The 26,436-nt window shown below is 39.0% G+C and overlaps 1 protein-coding gene and 1 long non-coding RNA gene across 2 annotated transcripts in view; both read right to left on the bottom strand.

The window, feature by feature from the left end:
- blo (bloated) overlaps positions 1-26,436 on the bottom strand; it is a 116,916-nt gene that overhangs the window by 10,888 nt on the left and 79,592 nt on the right.
- LOC146723285 (uncharacterized) lies at positions 24,674-26,371 on the bottom strand. The gene is made up of 2 exons (XR_014924642.1): positions 24,998-26,371; positions 24,674-24,935 (listed from the first exon to the last, which is right to left on the bottom strand). It is a non-coding gene; the product is annotated as an uncharacterized LOC146723285 (long non-coding RNA).

Here is a 26,436-nt window from a genome sequence, read left to right as displayed (position 1 = left end):
TTTTGTAAGACTTTTTCTGATTAAATATATTTACCACGATAAAAAATATGATATGTACGTAATAAAATTAATTAAACATATTTTACATTTTATTGTGCTAAATATTAATCAGAGAAACTCTTCTAAAATTCTTCCATATTGTTGCACGATTACTATGATTTTCAGGATAAATTTTAGGAGAACATTCTCCGTGTATCTTTATCTTTATATCTCTCAAGATTATTTCTAGAAGATTGATTAAAAATAATCAAGTGATTCTCGATTAATTTGGTATTATTAATCTCAGAATGTAATAATGAAATAATAAATATGAAAGATTAAGATCGCGAGAGAGCGATAACGAAAATTAATTAAATAATCGAGGAATGATGTATAAATACATTTGAAAGTATTGATAAAATAATTTGGAAATGTTACGAAACTTAGAATCGTTGATTTTTTTATGACGTGACGAATTTGTATTCCGCGACTTTCTTATATATTCTGTTGAGAAATTTATTACATTCGCGAGCAGATTGTGTAAGTTTTATTCGCGCTTTTTTAGAAATTGATTATTGAGTTTCTTGTATAACTTTCGCAAATTTTACATTTTACATTTGAATTGCTTATGTCATATTGTATGCTTCTTTAGATATTCATCGCGATATAGAACGAACATAATCTTTATATATCATCGACGATTTCATTCTTACCTAATTTTTTGTAGTCGTAACTGCTTTCACATATTGTATATTTAATTAAATATAAAATTAAACATTCAATTCCCTATATAAATCGGAAAAACATTCTTTTTTCAGGGTGTCTAGTCATTCTTGAAATCCTTGAAATGTTCTGGAATTTTGTTTGTTCTTTGAAAATGTACTTAAATTTTTCATAGATCCTTGATTTTCTTTTTCGTTGCTTCTAAACATTCAGCTAAACTCAGTTGAGACTATTCGAGGAAAAAATATTTCAACTTACTTTGTAAATAATACAATATATTTTTATTTAAGAGTTCAAAAATATGTGTTACGTATAAGTTATTACAGATTTTAATCGTTCAAATATAATATAAGAGAAAATTGTATCTAATATTGATAATGCATATATTAATTTTCATTAACATGCAATTATGGACTTGATGAAGAAAATAAAGTTGTTAGTTTCTTGCACATCTTTATTATACTATTGGAAAATCTTGCAAAATTTCCTTGAAATGTCCTGGAAATGTTCTTAAATTTTATTTTCAAATTTTACTAGACACCTCGTTTTTGCATTGATATTTAGAAATAAAAAAAAAGGAAAGGATTTTAATTTTAGTTAGTTTCTTGCACATCTTTATTATACTATTGGAAAATCTTGCAAATTTCCTTGAAATGTCCTGGAAATGTTCTTAAATTTTATTTTCAAATTTTACTAGACACCTTGTTTTTGCATTGATATTTAGAAATAAAAAAAAAGGAAAGGATTTTAATTTTTCATTATTCTTTGTTCTCTCGCTCTCGTGAGGTTCTAATTCTTGCGACACAAGGTCGTCCTCTTTCTCGTCCTGCCGACGCCACCGGGAGTTTCAAAGCACAAGGGTAAACAGGCTATAAGAGAGGAACGCGTCGATGGAGGGTACCGGGTGTACGCGCTTTCGCTCTCGACGACGACCACCATCACGGTCATTAATAATCAACGGCATGCCGAAGGGGGAAGGACGTCCTCTCTCTTTTCTCTCTTTCTTTCTCTTTCATGCACACCGTTTATTTTCTTTCGAACGTATGGTGTCCGACTACACTCGAGATCGTATGTCTCGATGATACAATTGCTCTGACTATCAATGAGAACTCGTGATGTACGTGGCCTATTGACGATCAAGTTCGTAGACAACACTTTGCTCAATTCGAATATCATTCATTCGTCTAAACTAATATTATTGTTTTAACGTGATTTTCATTCTCATTGTTAGAGCACCTCTTGAAAATCTTCATTAAAATACGAAATAGGTAATTAAAATTTGATGCAACTTAATAAATTACGCATCTCTTTCCCTTTCTCAATATTTTCATATTTTTAAATTGTAAAGACACTTTATTAATAAGTGAATAATTATTAAACACATGCCTTAAATATTGTCAGAAAAATATTTATAGAATGTAGTGGAAAGATAAAAGATTAATTATTTTTAGCATTATTAGGAAAAACGTTCGTCTACGAAATTACTTGTCAAATTTCCTTTTCTGTCAAGTATTACTTTGCGTTTTCGAGTTTTATTTGAATGTGAATTAACATCGAAACACCCATCGATAGGATGTCTCTTCGTGAGTGTGCTCTCATTTCGTTACGCCTTCGAGAATGATTATAATTGATGAAATGAGATCGCGACGAACGGGGTCTTTATCGAACGTTCGCGATCACTTCGAGACACACCGTGTGAAAGAACGCGGAGAGAAGATGAGTAAATGCGATACGTAGAGGCTCGCAGCGATTTCTAACGAGAACGACCGCCCCGGTGGGTGCCTCGGCTATGCCGATGAATATTAATTATTTCGATCGTGACGTGACACTCCCACTCAGCTGTTGTCGATTACGACACGCATGTATGTACAACTGCGCACACTGCCTTGGCCTAAATGTCCTACTTATCTCTTGACAACATTTATAATGCGTGCTCGCGTCAATTATCACGTCCGAAACTTATTATGACATTTATCAGTTTAATTTTTATTATTAAGAATTAGCACTTGCACGAGAGCAGCAATAACAAGAAGAATATAGTATCACAATTTGCTACTACTATTTTCTAATATATAATGTATTTTATACACACAGAGAGAATTTTCTCTTAGAATTTATCCTGATATTTTTCATTATGGTAAATATTACTCAGAGAAACTCTTATAAAATTCTTCCAATACCACAATTACCATGATTTTTAGGGTAAATTCTAAGAGAAAATTCTCTTCGTGTAATAATATAATAGAGAAATAAATACGTACAATTCTAATAAAATTTCGCTGAAAAAATTTTCTGTTTTTTAGCGATGAGCATTCGAGAGAAAGAGAGAGTGTTGTATTTTCAACGGGCATAATAAACATCTTTCTTCCCATTTGTTTCCCATTCGTTCTGACAGACGGTATCCTAATTCGCGCGGCGTGAGTTGTTCAGCGCTACTCGCAGGTACGAAGCGAATAGGTAATAGAACTGCAGTTAGTTGCGGGAAGAAGAACCATATCTTCCTGGTATCTCTCTTTCTCCTCTCGCCGGTTTTGCCAATGCACACACGACGCCGTATACTCGACTGCGACTATATTGACCGATCAGCTGGTCGTATCCTCGAGACCCGCCACTTAGAGGATAGTTACTATACGGATAGTTACCGAAGACGTATCTCTTCGTATCACCTGAAGAAATCGGTAGAAATCGATCTAAGGATCCTAAGCGAGAATTTTCACCTGGCCTAGGCCAGGAATGTAGAGACGGATATACATAGAGAGAATAGGAAATAAGGAGGGAGTAGAGGAGAGAAAACTGGCGCGCAATGTGGCAGGTAGAATTGTATCGGCAAATTGCGATCGGCGACCGCCTTGTCGGCGACTCCTCGCGGCGAAAGCAGATAGAGAGAGAGAGAAGGAGAGTGCATAGGATGGCGGAAGAGCTAGAGATGAAGAGGCTATCTACTATCCCGCGAGTGATACGAATATCCGGCATTGTTTAGGTCTTCGGGGCTCGAACTTATCTGCTCGCGATCGTTCTAGGAATCGCGCGCAGATCGCGGCCTGCTTCTCATTGATACCTTCTTGGGCCCGACGCGCGCGTGGGCCGGACGATCTAGTTGGGGCTGGTGGATAAACGTGGTCGGAATGTGTGCGTTTGCCGCCTTCGCAGCAGGTCGGCGCTCTTTCTCGACATCGTAATATCTTTCCTGTTGCGTGGACGTATTATCATACGAATCCTTGAATTTTAAATGGTTAGCTATAAACCATAAGAAGTACCATTTTGATGTAAGCCAATTTATTCTCCCGCGTCAATCATTATTTAAAGCTTTTCTTGTTTAAAAATATATCAAAGAATAAAAATACCAAAAATATTTTTCATCCAAATTTCTTTACTCATCATGCATCAAAGATGTAGAATTTAAAATGGTCAGTTATAAATTATAAGAAACATTATTTTGATGTAAGCCAATTTACTCTCCCGCGTCAATCGTTATTTAAAGCTTTTCTGGTTTAAAAATATATAAAAGAATAAATAATACAAATATCAAAATATATTTTTGATCCAAATTTCTTTACTAATAATGTGGTATCAAAGATGTATTTAGAATAACACGACGTTCGATTCTCGATGGATGAACGTGAAATGAAAGACTTTCGAATGAGCGAAATACGCGATATTCAACTCACTCGGCACGAAGTATGTATTCGAGTTGTGAGAATCGAAAGGAAGAGGAAGATTCGCGGCTAAATGACCGAAACTTATCTCAATTACCGCGAGATACCGCGAGACTGACTGTCTGCTGTGAAAGCTGCGCCGGTGCTTTCGCACGGGACGACTCCGTTAATGGTACAACTATTTCGAGAACCTCGCGATCTCACGGCTAAACCTCCTTAACCTCTTATCTATCTCGCCTGGATTCTAGACCGCCGCAAAACTCTTCGGCAGCTCACAGAACTCTATTCGTGCGGATGAGAGTGAGTTTCTCTCTCTCTCTCTCTCTCTCTCTCTCTCTCTCTCTCTCTCTCTCCAGACACCGTTGTGTTATTGTTATTGCGATGTACACGTGATACACATGGCCGGCGTCCATGTAACAGCCTGTGAGAAACCATCATCGTGCCCCGTGGATGAACAACGCGAGTAGAAGAAGAGTTGCTTTACCTCCTCTTTCCCGCGTGACGCAGTATCCGCTGCCGTCATCTCTCTCAACGGGCTTCTCTGAAAAAGATGTCAAGAGAGACATCTATCCCCGCCGGGCATGCAGAGTCGCGTCTTCTCCTTTCGCTTTTAATCTGCGTTATACCTCGATCCTACCGGAAAAGGTAGCCAATCGTTCGCAATATTCTTCGCTAAATTCCTCTGTCTTTATACCCGGTTTTAATTTCCGTCCAATATATGTTTTAATCTAGGATGCTCAATAAATTCTAATCTCTACGTACATTTAATTTCCGTTTCAAAAAACTCGAGTCACATAAAGTAAATAATGCATTGCATTTTTGTATGCATTTATATTTTTATATAATTTTTTTCTTTAATGTTTTTTATAGAATAGAGATTCAGAGTTTATTTATAAATCATGGAAACTCTGTTGTTGATATTAATATTGATAGCAAATTTTATATAGCGAGAAAAATTAATTCTGTGATTAAGTTTAATCTATTCCCACACCCCATTTCATTTTTTCGAGAGAAAATGCGTGTTCGATGACATATCGCATTCCAGTTCGCACAAGTGCAACGCAGACGTATATTGCGAATATCCGGCAAATTAGGCACTAAAGACAATCAGTCCAGACCGCTTCATTAGCTAATGCATTCGCCAGCGTCTTTACGAGCGCGAGTAAAGCGTCATTATCGCGAAATTAGACGGTCGATAGGGGAGGAAAACCGGTGATGATACTAATGAGAATCACGGTGCTCTCATTTAATAATAAACGCTAAAGTCGTAATATGCCGAGTGACTTTTTTATGCGTGATGAATTTGCGATGCTATCCTCCTTTTCATTTTCTCCTTCGTGTATAATAATTATATCATCGACAAGATCGAGAAAGCGACGTTCGTTTCCGATTTGCGTAATGAGTAAGATCCGATTGCATGAATATTCCTGGCTGATTTTAATTGAATAATTGCGCGTTGCTTTTCAATTTTAATGATAATGCAAATGAAACGAAGATTGAATTAATCGCGGGTGATTCAATGTTCCCTCTTTAACTCTATCACATTCATCCAGATGACGATTTGGAAACTACTAATTGGCAATTAATTATTGCATCTATAGACGTACTATTAAAGGTTATTCAATCCTGGAAAATACAAGTTAATTTTAAATATGAAACGACGAAATGGGAAGAAATAGAAAAAAATACAATTTTTATTTAATACGATGCATCTCTAATTTAAAATTAAAAAATCAAAGCGAGCATTTTACCAAATGAATTTTTAATCGTTACATATATTTTCTCGAGATCTCCTCCTTTATACCATTTATTCCGTTATTCGTATTACGCCTTTTTTCATCTCTCGTTGTGAATTACTTAACGAGAGTCTTCAAAGATTTATTAGCACTCCCGCCCGAACCGGTACTAACTTCAATCGAGAGGCATCAGATGCGATCGAGACTGAAAGCCTGCGAGTGCTGCATCTTCGCGATGGAACTCTGATGTTACTGTCGGCCTCGGTGAAGGACACTTCGATAATTACGCGAAACGAGCGATCGTTTATTCGCCGAGTGACGGAACAGTTCGTCGACCGTTCATTTTTTTTCTCATAATATTTTCGCAGGAAAATAACCGTGGATATCCAGGATGAATTGATTAGAATCGCACCTTTGACTATAGGGACGCTTCTCTTTCCTCTCGCGAAAACGGACGGTAATCGGAATCGAAGAGGAGAATCCTCTCTCGACGAGTACTTGCGAAGGGCATCTTCCAATTGCTTCCTGGTCTCTCTCTCTCTTTCTCTCGATAACAGCGCAACAGTTTCCTTTTGCTCTCCTATCTCCCACCGGAGTCCCGCGCCTCGGGACGATAATTCCGGATTAACGACAGGACGTCGGTATCGATTGTTTATCGTGTGAAAGACCGTCCGTGAACGATCGTCCATTACGTCGCCCAGCTATATGCCCGTGCGCCGTGCATCTCTCTGTAAAATAGAGAGACTCGGAGAGCCCCCGATATCTGCCCTCGATAATCTCCCGTAGGGAAGGAGGCCTCTCCTCCGCTTCGGAGATTCGCGAAATATCGGCTACGAGCGTAAAATCCTCACCGGGTGGGATAACGACCGATAGAAACGCTGTGGTTTATATATATATACGGGGGTTTGGAGAAAAACGGTCTCTCTCGTTGAGTACACGACTTCTTTTTTCAAGACTATGCAATATGCTAAATGCAATTTTGTAAAAATGATAAGAGCGTTTTCAGGGTGTCTAGCGATCAGGGAGATCTGGCATTGTCAGGCAATTTTATAAATCTGGAATTGTCAGGAAATTTTACTATTTACCTGGATTTTTTCACATTATTCTACATTTGTCTCAATAATTTGAAATTTTTTATTAAATAAATATAAATTTTTCCTTGACTCCCAGTACGCTAATTTTCTGTGTTTAAAATCGACTCGTTAATTTATATTTTCATCGTCGTGTTATTTTATTTCAATGTGTTTAATAGAGATAAAACTAAATAGTTTATAGTGACATTTGTTTCGATTATCGCACATACTGCAGATTGTATTATTGATTTAAATTTTTGTTTTAACTTCCGAACCTTTTCATTGTGCATAAATATCTCAAGGATTTCATGATTTAACATGCAAATTATATATTTGGAAAAATATTAAAAAATCAGGGAAAAAATGAATTTTTGGTCTTGGAAAATCTGAAAGAGTCAAGGAATTTTTTCCTTTGAATCCCATGACACCCTGAATATGCTGAATGCAATTTCGTAAAAATTATAAGAGCGTTTTCAGGATGTCTTAGCGGTCAGGGAGATCTGAAAAACCGGGCATTGTCAGGTAATTTTATAAATCTGGAATTGTCAGGGGAAAAAAGGGAAGTTTTACTATTTATCTGGATTTTTCATATTATTCTACATTTGTCTCAATAATTTGAAATTTTTTATTAAATAAATATAAACTTTTCCTGGACTCCCAGTACGCTAATTTTCTGTGTCAAAAATCGACTCGTTAATTTATATTCCGTCGTCGTGTTATTTAATTTCAATGTGTTTAATAGAGATAAAACTAAACAATTTGATATAATATAGATAAAAAAGGTGATTATTTAAATAATTTATAGTGACATTTGTTTCGATTATATTTAACATTGAATTGATTTATCATATACATATATATATATATATGCAAATTATATATTCGGAAAAATATTAAAAAATCAGGGAAAAAATGAATTTCTGGTCTTGGAAAATCTGAAAGAGTCAAGGAATTTTTTTCTTTGAATCCCATGACACCCTGAATATGCTGAATATGCAATTTCGTAAAAATGATAAGAGCGTTTTACATCCGCATAAACGCACGAACATATCCGTAAACAATAACGTGTGCGCGAATGAATAATTTATCTCTCGTTCGTCGACGAAGCGAGGACGGTCGGGAATAAATCCTCGGTGCTGGTATCCTTTCGCTGGTGGCTCCTTGAAAGGAGTTTCACGGGAAAGGACAATGGATAAAGATTTCTTGCACGCTTCGTAATGTTGGGGTGGAAACGCGTAGAGCTAGAATAGTACCGTGACCGCGCACGGAGAAAGATATAGGAAAAATAGAGAAGAGAAAAAGGAAAAGGGGAGTGATAAAGGGCATGAGGGAGGAGAGAAAGAGGACTCGGCTCTCTTTGGCGGACTACAATAAATAGCTACGATATCGTGTATCTCGCGAGTACTTGAACGGGGCTTCATCCATGGTGCATTAACTATTGAAAATCGCGCCGCGCGGACGAAAGGGATGACGAATCGAAAGGGTAAAAGGGAAGAGGAGGCGAGATGGATGCATTATATTCACGCGACTGTTGTTGTATTCGGGAATCAGATTCGTGTTAGATACTTATAAAATAAAATACGAATACATTTTTTACTATCTCCTGAATATATCTCGAAACGTCAGAAAGAGGGAGAGATGATTTCTGAATTATTATATATATTTATAAATGAAAAAAAATGCTCGTGCATCGAAGTCGTGTTCTCCACGAAATATTTCCAGCTGGCGAAGAGATTAGCTTATCTGACAATAATCCTTAACCGGTCGTTCACTGGCGCATTTACCCTAACCCGCGACCGAGAGCACCCCACAGGCGGCGCGTAATGACCGATCTCGAGCCCTTCGATGCCCGGCTACGTGAGGGCAATTCCGTATTGTTATTTGTTAGGGTTAGGTATCTTCTTGCTTCCAGATCAAGTGCCCTGCGCATACCTGCGGCCGCGATAGCGCGCGGAATAGAAGGTATGTTATCCCGGCTCCGCTCATTGTTGCTTTCTCTCTCTCTCTCTCTCTTTCGCCGCAGATAGATCATTCTATTATCGAGATAGCGACGCGCGCACGCGGCGAAGGGCTCCGCGTGCACGTGAACACGCTGCCGCACGGACACGCGCGCGATTTATTCGCGTACGATGGCCACGTTCCCTCGGCCATCGTGCGGTCGTTTAATTGGCTGTCCGCGAGCGTACTGGGTCTCTCATTTCATAAAACTACGACTTATAATACCAGACGATGTCTGGGAAATGAATGTGGTGTTTACATTATGTGTGCGCATTTTTGCATATTTTATGCATTAATACAAACTCGTGTTTTCTCTCCTTTTTTCTCAAAATAATTTAATGGTTTGGAGCATTTTTTTAATGTAGGAAAACGTTAAGAGAATAATAAATTTTTTAAAATTAAATAATTTTATACTTTAATATAATACTCGCGTTTCCTCTCAAAATTTTTTCTCAAAATAATTTAATGATTTAGAGAACAATTTTTTAAATGTAGGGAGATATATTAGGAGAATAATAAATTTTTTGAAATTAAATACCTATATATAATTTTATTCTAAGAAAAAAATTGAGAAAATGTATGGATTCATATTTCTTGCGTCTCGAAATACCGGACATTTTGCGCTATCGAGGGGTGAAAGATCGCAATATATGTATTTCGATCCAGCGATGCATAATGCCGTCCAATTGCATTGATCCTCTCGTGCTCGATTATCAGCAGAGTCGGTTCTCGCGGAGAGCGCTCTTGCAGCGGCAAACAAATGTCACGTATGAGGAAGACGTTCTCTTAGGGGATCATCGTCTAGAATCTTTCCGGAATTGGCACTCTACGAGTAACGTGAGCGCTCGTTGAGATGAGATCTGCGTCGTGTACGGAGAGGGAGAGAATGATGCTCTGAGGAGTTTCTCAACTCGTCTTCCCGGAACCTCGACGGTCGTCCTAGACGATCTCTTCGCGTCTATCCGTCTCGTAAAAAGCGTACGATAGCGTGCTTTCATAAGTGCTGGAACTCACAAGCGTGTGAGAAAGAGAAGGGACTTTATTTCCACGCGAGTTCATTGCCGTTATTCCAGATGACAGCTCGAAAGAATTCGAATTATTCACATATTGCTTGGAGATAAATGGGAAACTTTCATAATTCAATTATTTGTTTATTCAATCTTCGGCATGCTTAGCAATCACTTTTTATATATATATATATACACACATACGTTAAATCTTTTTTAAAATTAATTACAAATCATGCCTACTCAAAATTGAGAACAAATAATCTCTAAAGAGTTTTCGGTACATTTTTATCATGCTTTGGAATATGTGATGTGAAAATAATTTTATAATTTGATTGATAATCTAAAAATTATCGGATTTATTATTGTCGAGACTGATATCTCTATATTTACAAATTAAAAATGAATGAAAAATGATCTTAATTACATTTAACTCTATTAGAATTATGTGAATAAAAAAATAATATGCTAATTTATATTAATCGGAGATTGAAATATCTTGCATCTCTTAAATATTCACTCGAGAGTGAGGCCATTTTGGCGCTGGATGAATCATCTGGCATAATTGAATTTTCTAGTCGTCGCTCGATGATTATTATCTGATCAAAGAATGCTCCTCGACGTCGTGCAAAGCAAACGTGGGCAGATCGAGGTGAGAAAACGCGCGTTGACTCTTAAAAAGGATAGTAAGTGATGCAGCAGCGAAAAAGAGAGATACACTTTCGTTACGGAATCGCGAATCCACGATTTCGATTTGCACGCGATTCGCGCGAATTTCCTTCTCGGTAGCGCGAATTGCTCATTCTTTCGGCTCTTTTTCGATGGTGCAATCCGATGAAGAAGGTGTTGCGAGTAGTTCGATTGAATTAGGACTGGCACTCCGCGGATTGCCTCGAACCGCACGCTTCGGAATCACGCTTTTTGCCGGACTGTGAGAAACCGCTAAACTTTCCTCCGGCTCGCTCCCAAGTCCCGTAATCAGCAAGCGCGAACGAGGAACGAAATTCTCATTGAGATTCGCGAAGCCCCGATATTCCTGCCTGTCTTTTTCCTTTGTAATTAAATCCCCGGGCCTCCTTATTAACCGCGCTCGTAGAATTTGCATCTGTCGGTTCTTCCCCTGCGGACTATTTTGTTAACTATCGTCTCACCATCGCGAATATTTCTGATCTTGAAGATCCTTGTGCAATTTCCTGAATATTGAGAATTTTAACGGTTAAATTGTAAAATAAATATGCAAATTCTACTTTTATTAAAAATTCTCATTTTTTCTTTTTAAAAATAATTGCTACTTTTCAAGCATCTTAATTGTTTACAGTTTACCGTTCCTAATAAAACCGTGACAACTTTTTCTTTTAAAAATAAAATGTGCAGTAAAAAAAAAAAAAAAAAATAAAAGTTTAATCTAATGAAACATCTCACGAATAATTCGATTCTTTATCCGATTTGTCTCTTTTCGCGCGTACGGGGCCCTTTAAATATATGTATAATAGTTTTTGAAGAAGCTTCGGCGGCATTGTACTCTTCTAGATCGCTAGTTCTATTCGAGCGAGGCGCATACATCATACGCCCGGTCGTTAGAGGTCTCCAGCCTTAACTAACTGCGTTCCTTATCTAAATGACAATAATAATTGGCTGCGAAGCGTATCCCGTATCGATACCCGCGGCCGACGTGCGGTGCGGTGCACCGCCATGGGAACAATGCGCCGTCTGACTTACGACGTGCTTAGTAGAAGAGCGGCGGAGGCGGCGTGCAGACGTAACGCGCGAGCGGAGATGATAGGCGCGAGGAATGCGTTTCCGAGACGAAAGAGGGATAATTCCAAATCATCCCGGGGCTTTAATCAGCGATCGCGCCCGTAGCTGCGAAGATCTTCCTACGAGTTGCATTCCGAAATGTCAGCAGGCACGATCGAAAAGAAACGCCCGGTTTAGTTTGATCAAGTTGTCTCGGTTGTACTGTAATTAAAACGTTTATACCCCACCGCATCGCCTTTTGCAAATATAGCTCTCAATCTGTACCTCTTATTAATTACCTAGTCATTTTGACGAGATGCCTCGTGTCTTCGAAACTGTATCTGATATCTTATTTTTATGAAAGAAATATATTTATTATATTTTTTTATCGAAATTCGAAAAATTATAGATGTTATTAAGTATTTAATTTCTTTATCTTATTTTAATATATTTTATTGAATTCTTTTATAATCTTGATCTGTATATAATTTCTTTAATTATGCAGTTATTTTGCCGATAGCGAAGATATGCGTTTATACAAATTTTAATTTGTGGAAAATTCCGCGATTTATATAACAGGAACTACGATCTTTTTCTATCTTTTAAATTCCAAGATACGTTTGCTGCAAAAGCCGCATCGTTTATAAAGAATCTCATTAACTTGACAAATTGCCTACAGATAGGAAGCACGTCGACGATTAAACCAACAATAACAGGGATAATTACGAGAGGAATAATCGAGATTTCCGCGTTCTACGTCAAGAGCGAGGATGTATATGCCTCGCTCTCAATGACTGCTATTGAATGAGTCTGAAAGCGGCCGATTGGCTTCCTAATAGTACGCTAATTAGTAAAACAAGTCACGTAACGGTCATGCTAATTAGAGAATAAATGTACGTAACAATAGCATTGCGATCACGCTACGTTAAGTAATTGAAGGAAGTGCTACGTAGGTGAGATAATAAAGTCTCTCTCTTTCTCGTAATACACGTTCACCGATTTATATCGCGATATCAGAATGTTATTTAGATCACTGAATATATATATTTATATATGTGCATCGAAATTATATCTCCTATAATTTTCTTTCATTCTCATTATTTAGTTTAATATATTTTCAGATATATTTTAACATTTTTAATTCTAATTTTAATTTTGTAATAATAATATTGTTTTGATACCTCGTGATAATAAAAATTGAGATACTTTGGTGGAACGAGCAAAGCGAATAAAAGCGAATAGATTGTCACAGATATTTAATTAAGCAACTCGGGAGCGGAAAACGCCGCTGGTCAAGAGCAAGAGCTTAAGCATTGCCGATCGTAAATCAAGAATTTTTCTTATCGCAAACTCGAGAGGACTAGAGGAGCCCGTAATCCGGAATTTATAATCTGTTAGAGTGAGATCGTTAAGAGAGTCGCTTTAGCAGCATTAAATCCTCCGAGATAGTTAAAAAGGTGGACGACGACGCATGTGCACGCGTCCTGATACTCGTTTGCTCGTATACAATTGCGTAACGCGAAGCGCATCCCGCCAATTCGCGACCGGGATAATTATGCCACTAATTCTAAGACGAGGGCGTAGCGTTCATTACATATTACGGGCGAGGGTAGTAATTAGACGGGTCGGCCATTAAAAGACCTCTGAGCGCGCCGTCGTAAATGCGAGGACCATTCTGTCGGGCCGCGGGCTACTTTATCGCGCGCGATTACATATGACGGGGATAACTAGCTCGTACCACGTGTATATCTGTGTCTTGAGAAAGAGAGACGACGAGACGGAATGATCCACGGTAGCGACGTTCTACACGCCATCGCGTTCGGTCGTTTGCAATCGGGGCCCCTAAAGGTGGTGGAGCGAAATATAAACGGTTGCATTATTAGGGCGCGGTATAATAATATGAGGAATAAAATTAAGTCCTAAAAGGAGAGTGTACGATAAAACTTGAAAAAAAAAAAAAAAATTAAATTTTAAGGATACGTTTCTTAATAGAAAAAATTAGTGGTTTATTTCCCGCAAAAATTAATTTCTTTAGAAAGTTTTATCTGCATTTTTATTTAATTATTTATATATGCTACACAGAAAGAGATTTTCTCTTAAAATTTACCCTGAAAATCACGGTAATCATGAGACAATATGGGAAGATTTTTATAAGAGTTTCTCTGATTAATATTTAGCATAATATAATATATAAAATATATGTTCGATCAATATTTTTATTGTGGTAAATATTAAAACTCATAAAATTATTCCAATGCGATTACCATGATTTTCGGAGTAAATTCCAAGAGAAAATTAACTGAACAAGACATTTATAATTGACATTTGTTCGAAATGTCAATTATTCTTTATTTTTGCATTTTCCAGCGTCAATTATTTAATTATTTCATACATTAAAATATTCATATAAGCTTATTCAATGGAGAGAAATAAAGTGACAAAAATTGCAGATCGGAAATCGAGATTCCGGTATTCCGTCTATTTCTCGCATCGCATTAGGCTTTAATGCGTTTCTCTATCCACTTGCAGTGCTGTGTGAAATTAATTCTCCCTATCTCCTCTCTCGAGTAACTCCGCTCCGATAGGAGGAGAAACATCGCATTCGCCACGGCGCGTAGACATCGTGCGTCCTTTTGTCAGCGAGTCGCCGTCGGTGTACAGCCGAGGTAGCCACTTAAGCGAGGGATCGATCGCTTCTTCTTCGTTCATGCGAAGGTAGAAGAGGGAGGGAAAGAAAGGGAGAGATGTGTCCCGTCCTTCGTCCCTTCGTATCTTACGTATATTACGAGTGCGAGCGCGAGGGTAATTGAGTTCGGCGCACCGACAAAGTAAACCGTGAAGCATCGCGCGATCGGCCGGGTGACGTCCCCGTGGCCGTTGTGTCTCGTAAAGATTACACGGTGCACGGCTTTCCATAAATATTCATGCCCCCATAATTGCCCCTACCCCATGTCTCTCGCGCGTCTCGCGAATAAACGACCGCGCAATGAGATTCAGATTTACTACCCCGTTCGCTTTCGCTCCTCGTGGTCCTCGTCGTCGTCGTCGTCGTCGTCGCGAGACGAGCGACGTGCCGTCTTCGTAAGCTCGCAAATTCGATTGCAAATTCGATGGATTCGACGACAGCGGACGTTGGCCGCTTTCGCGGGGTCGTTGACCCGCGAAGAACGACGATGACGTTTACGAGAGCGTCGTGCTTGGAAATCCGGAAAGAATTATCCGCTACGTTCGCTGAATATTTTATTCTACAGACCGATGCTTCTAAATATAATTGTTTTACATATGTTATAAAATATATTGAAAAGTTGCTTTCGCAAATCATTTTTATTTCTTTGAGCAAAAAAATTCCTCGTCGCTTCAAGGCAGGGTGTTTAAGCGGTCAGGGAATTTTATAAATCTGGAAATGTTCAGGGAAATTTTAATATTTATCTGGATTTTTTCACATTATTCTATTATTTGTCTCAATCATTTGAAATTTTTTATTAAATAAATATAAACTTTTCCTTGACAGCACGTTAATTTTCTGTGTTGTTAAAAATTGATTTGTTAATTTATATTTTCATCGTTGTGTTATTTTATTTCAATGTGTTTGATAGAGACAAGACTAAAAAATTTGATATAATGTAAATAAAAAAGGGTGATTATTTAAATAATTTATATATAGTGACATGTTCGTTTCGATTATCGTACATAAATGCAGATTGTATAATTGATTTAAATTTTTGTTTTAACTTCCGAACCTTTTCATTGTTGACAACAATATCTCAAGGATTTCATGATTTAACATTTAATTGATTTATCATATAGATATATGCAAATTATATATATTTGGAAAAAATAATACTGAAAAGTCAGGGAGAAAATGAATTTCTGGTCTTGAAAAATCTGAAAAAGTCGGGGAATTTTTTTCATTGAGTCTGCTGGACACCCTGCAAGACACGCCATTATTTTCTAGTCCGTAGAAATCAAAGTTCCCGTGAATCTTCTCGGTTTCCTAGGCTCGACATTCGAATTGCGCAGCTGAGGCGACGCCGGCAAAAGAAAGAATTGAATGGAGGGGAAGAGGTTTGCGGTTCTCTCTCGCGGCGCAACTAAAGTTTCCTCGAGACAGGTCAGTTACACCGCGAAAACGTCATTGTCGTCGTCGTCGGCGATACATTAGGCATCGAACCGCAGGAATCAGTTGACCGCGGCTGCTTGCGGAAAGCAGAGGCACAAAACGCCGGCTGATTGTTTGTGTGTCACGGGAAAGGAAGGAGCGCCGATCTCGCGGTACCGAGAAACGGCCTTTAGGAAGCGCTTGACGCTCTGCTCCCAACTACCTGTAACTACCTGTAATAACCTGTTTTTCTCGCAACACTTTCACGTTCGAATAAGACGGACTGACTTTCGTGCCGGCCTGTCGTTAGCGGTTTGCCTCTGCGATCGTGAAATATCAAATATTATTATTATTATATATTTGCGTCGTATATTTTCATACAAGAAAAACAAGCTAATTATTGTTAACATTTATGTAAAATCGAGTAAATGTGAAGAACGTAACGAAGCGATCAGAAGAATCGCGAATTTATCTCCGCGGACCGACAACGATTAATGACCGTTTAAGCGGGATGACAGCTATCAGCTGATCGCCAGCTCGAATTCGAACGTCGGACGCGAATTAGAGACATTCTCGTTTCGCTAATCACCCTGGCGACTTTTCCATCTCCTTCATCTTGTCTACCAACTTATCTACCTACCTACTTACTTGCCGACCCATCCACGACTTTACTCTCTTTTTTCTGCGTTTCCCTCTCCATTTTACACCCCATGGTCTCTTTGAAGCCCGATGTCCGCCGCACAATTTGCGCTCACAGGCCTAATGCTTCTCGGCATTATGTTAATTCCTTCCATTGGGGGCTCCCCAAGAGATATTTGCGCAATTGAAGACTGTGCCGAGCGTGAAGACGCGCTCGTGACCACCTTTCTCGTCTCTCTCTTTCTCTCTCGAGCCCTCATTGCTCTTGCTTAATTGTCCCGGCACGACGTCGCTCGTCAAAGCGTAACTAAATGGTCGTCCGCTTTCGTTTACGCTATTGTGCTAATTTACGTAAAATTGTTGTTCGAAGAGCGAGCTCTTTGCTCCTGGGAATAATCGTATCTCGCGAAATAACGCTTCGATTCACGAGAACAATATAACATTGCATATATCGAAGTCCATATTTATTCAACTTTCTCTCTATAATACACGCTGCAATTTTCGTTCCTCGCATTAAATCGTAATCCGAGGTAGGCTAATATACGAGCGAAGATGTTACACGCGTTGTTAAATAATTATGGAATTTGCATCCTCGTGTATCCTAGGCATTTTAACGTTCACCAGTTAGTTTTTATATCGACGGCGCATTTTATTGACCGCGGATTCTCTCTCTCTCTCCCTCGGTACTCGCATTTCCCAAAACTCTCGTTGCGTTCGTTACGTAGAATAATATCATCATGCAGTCGAGAGAGTCGGTTTTACTGAAAATCTCTTCCTCTACCCTCTTCGCGATATGCGCGCTTCTCCAGCATCGGGTGTATATTGTGCAGAACGGATCGAAGAGGCGTGACTCTTTCTCTCTCTTTCTCCCGCGGTGCAGGCAAGGATTTAAAAGAGCGTTCCACGCGGAACAGAGACGTTCCCGGTGGTCGTGACAGCGACTTCAGGGAAGAGGACTGGTTCTCTCTCTCTCTCTCTCTCTCTCTCTCTCTCTCCTTCCGTTGATGCGAGAGAGCCCGGTATACGTATAGCCCCGAGGGCCTCGGACGTCGTGCTCGACGTACAACGTTGGCGCGAGCCTCGCTTATTATCATATCCGGACGTTTCCTAGACCCGAAGGAAAACCTCTCGCGAGCCCATCTCCTCTCTCTTTAGCTTCAGAGGCCGGGGATCCAGAAAACAATCTTTCGCATGCCTCTCGAAATTCTAAGCGTTCGCCGCGCGCGCGCTCGTAAAACGTGCCGATGGAACGTGACGTGTCGACGGCTGTTTCGCTCGCGGATGACTGAAGTTAAAGGCGGCTCGTTAGTCTCAAGCGGGGATACTTATCCGGGAATCCGGCCCCGGTCATTTTCGCATCCTGGTTAATGCCGATGCGATGATATGCGCTTGTACCAGATATATCTATATACACACAACACGGTGAACATTGTTTCGGATCATCTGTCGATCCTTCTGTGACTTTCAATTTTATTCAGAGATCAGAGAGATGGGATCATTTTTTGTAGCGCTGCAAAAGCTGTTCTCGCTTTTAGCTCCAAGTCCTTTAGTAAAGGAAGATGCGGATATAAAATTAAAACAATTTGAAAAAAAATTTTGCATAAAGATACTCTGCCGCGATAACTTAAAGTCTCGATTAACGTTGAGAGAAGGATCTTTTTAAATAAAAAAACTATTTTCTATATCACAAAATTTCTGACTTTTTTTATCACACGAAATGATTTGTATTCGTATAAAGTTTCTTTGTTAAAATCCGCGAGAACGCAACTAGACTTCGGAAGCATAACATAATTCATCGCTCCTGTCCTTGAATAGCCTCCGTGATGCGCACATCTATATTTACATACTTGATATGCGGCCTAACAATGGACATTAACGAACAACACTTAACGTAGCCTCGCATTATTTGTCGGACGAGCGAATTCCCGCGGCGACTTTGTTCGCAGCGCTTCCTCGCGCGATAGGTCCGCGGAAGGAGTAAATAAATCGCGGCGTTGTAAACTAGGCTAGATGAGCAAGAAGAGGCCGCTTTGATGACTGCTTTTCCTCGCGAAAGCCGCCGAATCATCTCCCCGCGTACGAGCTATACTCGTCTAATGTTTTTCTTCATGCGACTCGCGAGAGCAAGCTTACCCTGTTCGATCTCTACCTATGCAAAATATCGCCGAGACGATACGCAAACGCTGCTGCGTCACTCTTTTCCGTTCCTCTCTCTCTCTCTCGTCTCTTTTGTCGTTGCTTGGAGTCTCCTCTAGATATCAAGCAAAGGAAGAGAGATGAAAGAACGACTGCTTCCTTCCCCACCTTCGTCGAGGGTTAAGCAAATATTAACATTTGACTAGTTAGCAACTGCATTGTCATGAGAGAGGGAGCTTGCGTTTTGTCATTTTGTATCCGTTGCCTTTATGTCTACCACGACGCATTATGACGTTATCTCGGGGATAACGAAGAGAGGAGGACCTCTCTTCTAGCGCCGCGTTCTACGTCTATTTTATCTCCGTAATTTTCCTTTCACATGTCACCGGTCGTCTATTGCTAGCCGCGCGCGAGCTATTAAGGAGGTAAACGCGCCTGTTTAAGGTGCAAGGTCGCGCGCACTGTTGATGCATTCTTAACTCTTATAGCGAAAGAAACCGCGCCTGTTTATTCTAGCGATTGTCGTAATAGTGTTGGTGCCGCCTTTTGACTCTCGCGACGAGACTCTCTATGCTATGACGAAAACTTTTTTTCCGAACGGCCGTGATAATTCGCTTCGCCAAGAGTTTTGTTATTGTTAGAACCCGCTCTCTCGTGTATCCGCTGTCGTCGAAAACTGACGCAATTTTTGCATCACTCCGCCGTATTTTAATAACATCTCTCTGTCAATCCAAGGACAACGTCCTGCTGCTTTTTCAATTCAATGTTGTCATTCATTCGATAGACGATAATCAATTTATGTGTATAGTAATTTCTATCGTTCTATTAAAAAAAAAAAAAAAAAAAATTGATACAAACTGATTGTCACTTCCTTTAAATTGAACAAGATTAAATGAAATTTGTTCAACTATAGAAAAATAAAAGATAGGAATCTTAATTAGAGACCTATGTGTGTGTCGTATGAATAATGCGTTATTGAATGATATAAAATTATCAATAGCAACAATTTCCCTTTTGACGATGGAGCGCGATACGAGGCAAAATCCCGATGATGCAAAGTCAGCCGCGCTAACCGCACGCCTCTTCTCTCTAGATCAAAGATCTAGGAATGTGCCGGCGATCGCCCCCGGGTGAAATCGGTTTATCACTTTCGCCGATAATTACGAGTCCGAGCCGTCTGCCGATGTTAGCGGTAATTGCCTGCCGTGAACGAAAAGAAAAAAAAAAAGAATAAAAAAAGGCGGGAAAAAGAGGGAGAGAAGCTTCGCACGGTGAAGGCGACCAGTGACAATGCAGCCGGAGAGATGCGGTTTCTTTCGCTTTTTGCGGCTTGGTTTGCGTCGGTGCGCACCGACCGACCGCCTCGCCCTTTTCGCTTTTTGCTCGATCGGTGCGCGCACCTAGGGAGACCTTGATCAGACGGACGCGATGGCGCAGAACGGGTCTGCGGGCATTATCAATCACCAGCCTTAATGGTAGCCTCTAATACATCCTCACTATCTAGCCAATCCTCCGCGTAGCATCGCGGATGAGCGACTTTCGCGCAAACATCGTCCGTATGACTCGTCGAGCGAAATGCGCTGGCGTCTGAATAAAAATAAAGCTTTAAGCGTCATGTAGATCAGACGAGATGGCAATGCCAGATATTATACGCATATACGTTTGACAGATCTTACGCGTCGATCGTGTAAACAAACGGGACGTATAAATAAATAAGGAAGTTTATTAAATTAAATTAAACGCAAATAGATGACAGTAATTTGTATATAAATTATGAAATTATCACGTCAGAGAAGACTAAACATGTTTTCCATGTGGATAAGGAACATTTTAAATATGGTCTTCTTGATTACAGATACGATACTTGCATCTTGTCTCATACTTTTTCTTCACTTTCCACAGCGATTTTCAAACACGACTGCTTTGATATACCGAAAACTAAGAAATTAAGAATTAGAGCGGAATTTCCTTTACATCGCTTAAGAATTGATAAAAAAAATCAGCTATTGCGCTTCTAATGAATTTATTTCGTGCTACAACGTGCGATCGCGATACGTTAATTTTATTATTTCTCCGTGATCTCTTCTCGCGGATGTCGTACTAAAAAAAAAAAAAAAAAAAAAAGCGCGATAGATTCTGAGATATCGTTAGTGTACAAACGCCGCAACACTTGGGACGTGTTCCTCGACAGAAGCGATGTCGTTTTTCCAACGTGTATACACGGCGGTCGCGTGTGCGTGCGCGCGGCCTCCATTAAGTCTTTAAGCAGCGGGAAGGCATGAAACTATGAATTAGTGCGTACAGGGGGTAAGCGCGGAAAGGGGGGCAAATTTCTTAACGGGGGCGGTTAATGGATTTGCAAAGCGCCAATTATATTTCCCGATGGAGAGCGGGAGTAAGCCTTTAGGCGCATTTGCGAGCGCGATGTTGCGTTGCAATGTGCGGTCCCGGTAGCGTGCCGGAGCTTTTCGTGGGAAAACCAGCAATTTCTCATGACGCGCGTTTCTTAAGAAGGGATGGGGAGGAAGAGGGATGGCGCGGTCGACCGACCCTCCCTCTCAATGAGACGCGCATTCCGATCCGCTTTGATATATTTATCTATCGCTTCTCCCATCTCTTTGCTCTTTATCGCCCGTCCGCATCGCCTCCTTCTTTCACTTGGCCGGGATAAGACTATGGATGGTCGCTGATCGCCGTCGCCGTTCCTTCGTTCGATACGTCTCTCGGTCTACCCTTTAAGAAGAATCCGCCGGCCGTTTTCAACCTTCGATCGCGCGTTTATATATTCATACGTATATATGAAGCACCGAGAATTATATACAGTCGTTAGTGCATTCGTGTATTAAAAGTGAATTATAGCGATAGCCAGTCAGGGTTTGCCAACGATTGTTTAATTAATACGATATTAACAATTATAGCAACAAAAAAGTCCAAATAAAAGGTATTATAGCGATAGCCAGTCAGGGTTTTCCAACGATTGTTTCATTAATACGATATTAACAATTATAGCAACAAAAAAGTCCAAATAAAAGATGGATTGCGAGTATAGCTAGAGATTAGCGAGTAAATGAAAATATCTGTATAAATGTGGACCTAGAACAAATGATCAAGGTAATTAATTCTGTATAAAAACGCTGAGAATATGCTATTACGAATTTTGGCACATGTTCTCTCTTGCGGCAGTTCTTTGACCCATCAACTTTCACTCGCAACACAGTGGCCATAAAGTCAGTCTTTAACGAACGTATGTAAGTTATATAACATCGCCGAACGTTTGACCTCTTTACAGTAGCTCTCGTTCATACCTTCTTCTTTGATATTAAAATGTATTTCGATCTGGGTCATCGTTCAGAATAATCCTCTCTTTTTATAGGATAATTTTAAATATATTTTATACATGATTTTCAGACTTGATACATAAAGTGAAATAATAAGAATCTGTGTAGTCGATATGAAATAATAAAAATATCCTTCTTAGAAATTAAAAAGTAAAAGTAAAATACTAATTTTTAAAGATGAATATTTTTTCCTCCCATCTTTGCCAAAATTGTCCAAATGATCTTCGAGTACATGTTTAAACTTCTTTCTCCGAGTTTTCGCAAATCTTAATATCAAAGAAGAAGGAAAAAACGCTTCCTCCTCGCTGAAAGTGAAGATTATATATCGACACAAAAGGTATCCGCAATTCCAGCGCCAAAGAAACGGCGAGGATCGCGAAGAGCGAGCAAGAAGCCGGTCGCGTCCTTCGGCAAACAGCGCCAGGCCCTTTTATTTTCCCTTCGTGTGCGAGCGTGCCCGCCGGAAGACGCTTCTTTCATGGTCGACAGCTATCTTCGCCCGTGTCTTCGGCTCGTCTTTTACGCTATCAGCTGGTCGTTGATGAAGTCGTTAACGGCCGGATCGAGCGTAATGCACGTATACGCTCCCTATGCCGTGTTGATGCGGCGCGCAAATCACCACGGACGCATGCGGACGAAGGTGCGACCATAAGGGATCGACCGATAGTGTATAAGTTGGGGTGGGAGAAAAAGGGACGAGAGCAGCGTCCTGTCCGATGAATGGATGCTAATCGGGAATTTGGCATCTTCCCGCGCGCGGTATCGCGACCGGTTTTTCGAGTGTATATACATATTTCAAAGCAGGCAGCAACCTCATGAATGATGCAACGTGGATGCGTCGTAGAGGCAGATACGTTTGTGCCACTAATCGAGAGTACCTAATAACCAATTGTCATTTGTTCGATTAATTGCTCATTTGTGTTTGCATCTCTCGAAACTGTTCTGGGTGTCCAGCAGACTCCGATGAAACAAATTCCCTGACTTTTTCAGATTTTCCAAGACCAGAAATTCATTTTTTCCAAATATATAATTTTTGTCAACAATGAAAAGGTTCGGAAGTTACTTACACTGTTACTTAATTAATTATTGAGACAAATGTAGAATAATGTGAACAATTCCAGATAAATAGTAAAATTTCCTGACTTTTCCCTGACAATGCCCGATTTTCCAGATTTCCCTGACCGCTAGATCCCTGCTGTTGTAATATCGATTTTTCGTACCAAGATAGTAGAAAAGTATGCTTTATATTAATTGTCGCTCTTCTGTAATTATAATTGGATAAATGTAGGGGGATTTGAAAATTCCTCTATGCCAATATTTTCAAAATGAAAACCTTTCGTGGACGAATTCTATTAAAATGAATATACACATATTATTTTCCACGCTGTAGCGTGAAAATACCTATTCATAGACGACGAGACAAAATTGTACAATATTATTTGACGAGACAACGCGGTCGTGCATATTTGTAAGCGAAAGTCACTTTCGTCACATCGCTGGCACACCGTATCGCACGGGAATATCATTGCGGGCTCGCTTACAGAGGATCGAAACGCTTGTTTTATAGTCAGCCATAACGAGGCCGTTATAATTTTATTTCCACGCGGCGGGGCAAATGCGGACGGCTGGCCGATAATTCCAGTAATAATACTTATCGGCGCTTTAACGAGCACGATAATTATTTCAGTAGAAATTCAACACAAACGCGGGAGATAGAGAGAGAGAGAAAGAGGAACGCCGAGCAATTTCAACCCCCATTCCCCGAGACAGTGTTATCCTTTCGGTATGTTTAACGTCCGAAAGGTTTTCGCTCGCGTAGTAAAGCAAGAAAGGGAGTTATGCCTCGAGAGACTGAGAGGAGCACGTAGGAGTGAGCTATCGCAGGAATATAAGCAGAATGTCTGTTTTCTCTCGAGCTCCTCCTTGCTCCTTTCGGCTTTCTCGCTCGACAAATAACAGTCAGTGCCAATCAGCTGTGATTGGAGTACGAAATAAAATGCGGCCGGCTCGTTGCCGAGTGCGCGCCGCCCGACGGGCAAATCCTCACCGGGCTAGATGCTATATAATTACCGTGATTATACATATCAACACACACAACTGGAGCGAAAAACACTGACCTGGTTGTTAAACCGCCGCCGCCGAGTTCGGTATCGCCTATCCGGTGCATAGGTCATCGGCTAAAGTGCCGATGTCGGGTCGTGCTACATTGCATCTTTTTTTACTCCGAACCGCTCTGATTGTTTATTTATAAATAGCTATTTTCGAGATCGAATTTTGTCTCGACTGAAAAACGTGAAAATTGTAAAAATCCTAATTAAAATTTTTACCGCCGAAATAAATAAAAAAGCGATAAATAAATGATGAAAAGTATTAGCAAGCTTTTATGTTACTCGAAGATATATCATAAATTGCAAGAAATCAGAGAATTTTTATATATTAATAAATATAATAAATATTAATATGATAAATATTAATATTTATTCTTATTACAAATATATTAATATATTAATTAAACAATCATATATAGTAGGCCAACTAAACGAGCAAATAAATAAGATGTAAAAATTTTTTTATTAATAGTTAAATCATTAAATTAACATTCCGTTACAGAATCGACATAAATTGTAAACGTTTCGACTGCACTACAGTCTTTATCAATACATAAAAATTAAATATTAAAATATAAAGTTAGATGTTAAAAATACAAAGTTAGTTAAATATTAAAATATAAAATTGAAACGATTCTTCGCTGTTGACCAATAGATATGCAAGGCGATTGGTCTGAGATGCCAAGTTATGCGACATTTGAGCATGCTACGGATATAATACGCGAATTAAATCAATGTCAGAAAATATTAAAAAATCTTTCAACTTACATTATCGTTTTAACAAGTCCTTTTCCCCGATATTTCAAGTGTGTGTTGCGAAGTCTGAATACCAAATGTCAAAATAGAGAGCGTGATGTATTTATTTATTACCAATGTTTTTTCTAAATTATGATTCAGCAAATTTTTTAAGTATGTCAAAATAGCTACTGTCTAACAATTCGGTGTCTGTATTTAAATTAATTCCATTTTTCTGTTCTTTAATGTGGATCATTTCGGATATTAGTCTTTTTTGGTAATTCTTTTCATGATCCATAATTTTAATATTGTCCCAGTCAAATGTATGTTGTTCGTTTAGAATGTGTTCCGTGATAACCGAATGTCTAGCAGAGTCTAATTTAATATTATTTTTATGTTCTTTAAGTCTCGTTCTTAACTGTCTTTTTGTCTGTCCGACATATGTGGCGTCACAATCGTTGCAGTTCAATTTGTAAATAACATTAGAATTCGTGGGGCAATTATTTTTGTCCTTTTGAACTCTTATGAAGTCATTTAATTTTTTAATGCAACGATATCCTACCACTACGTCAGGTCTTCTTATTGCTGAAGCAACTTTCTCAGATATTGGTTCTATATATGGTATGACAAAATATTTAATGTTAGTATTAGTATTATTGGTATCTGTTATATTGTTATTATTAGGCTTGTTAAATTTTTTAGTTGAGAGATTTTTTAATCTGCGTTTTATTTCTGTGAAAATTAGATCAAGAGGATAACCGTTGGATAGCAAAATGTTAATAGCTTTCTCTATATTTTTTTTGTGAAATTGCGGATGTGATAGTAATAAAGCTCTATCTACCAAGTTATAAATTGTTCCTATTTTATGACAAGTCGGATGATTTGAAAAAAATGAAAGTAATCTACCTGAGAATGTCTTTTTGTGATACCAATCTAAATAAATTTTGTTATCTATTACTTTGATCATTATGTCTAAAAAGCTTATACAACGATTATCCTCCTTTTCCAATGTAAATTGTAGTCTATCGTTATAATTGTTGAATTCGTTCAAAACATATGTAATATTGTCAGCGGAAGTGCACAAAATAATGTCGTCTACATAACGGAAATAGAAAGTCATTTCGCAATTTAAATTACTAATTACCAATGTTTCCAAGTCCTGCATGACTATATCGGCAATGATCGGAGAAAGTGGGGAACCCATAGGAGTCCCATAAATTTGTTTGTAAGTTATGTTATTAAAAGTGAAAAATGTGGAAGTTAATATAAATTTTATCATACCTATGAATTCATTTTTGGGAATCTTTGTGTGTGACTCTATAAAATGCCATCTATTGTTGATGCCGTTTAATGCAAGATCTACGGAAACATTAGTAAATAATGAAACAACGTCCAATGAAGCTATTATGTCGGTGTCTTGTATTGTTTTCCCTGATATTTTTAAACAATAACGACAAAAAAACGGACATACA

Source organism: Nylanderia fulva, unplaced genomic scaffold, assembly GCF_048542155.1.
Source record: "Nylanderia fulva isolate GAGA-0341 unplaced genomic scaffold, ASM4854215v1 Scaffold21, whole genome shotgun sequence".
Classification (NCBI taxonomy): domain Eukaryota; kingdom Metazoa; phylum Arthropoda; class Insecta; order Hymenoptera; family Formicidae; genus Nylanderia; species Nylanderia fulva.
Note: the sequence above shows the minus strand (reverse complement) of the source record. Positions and strands in the feature narration are given on the sequence as shown.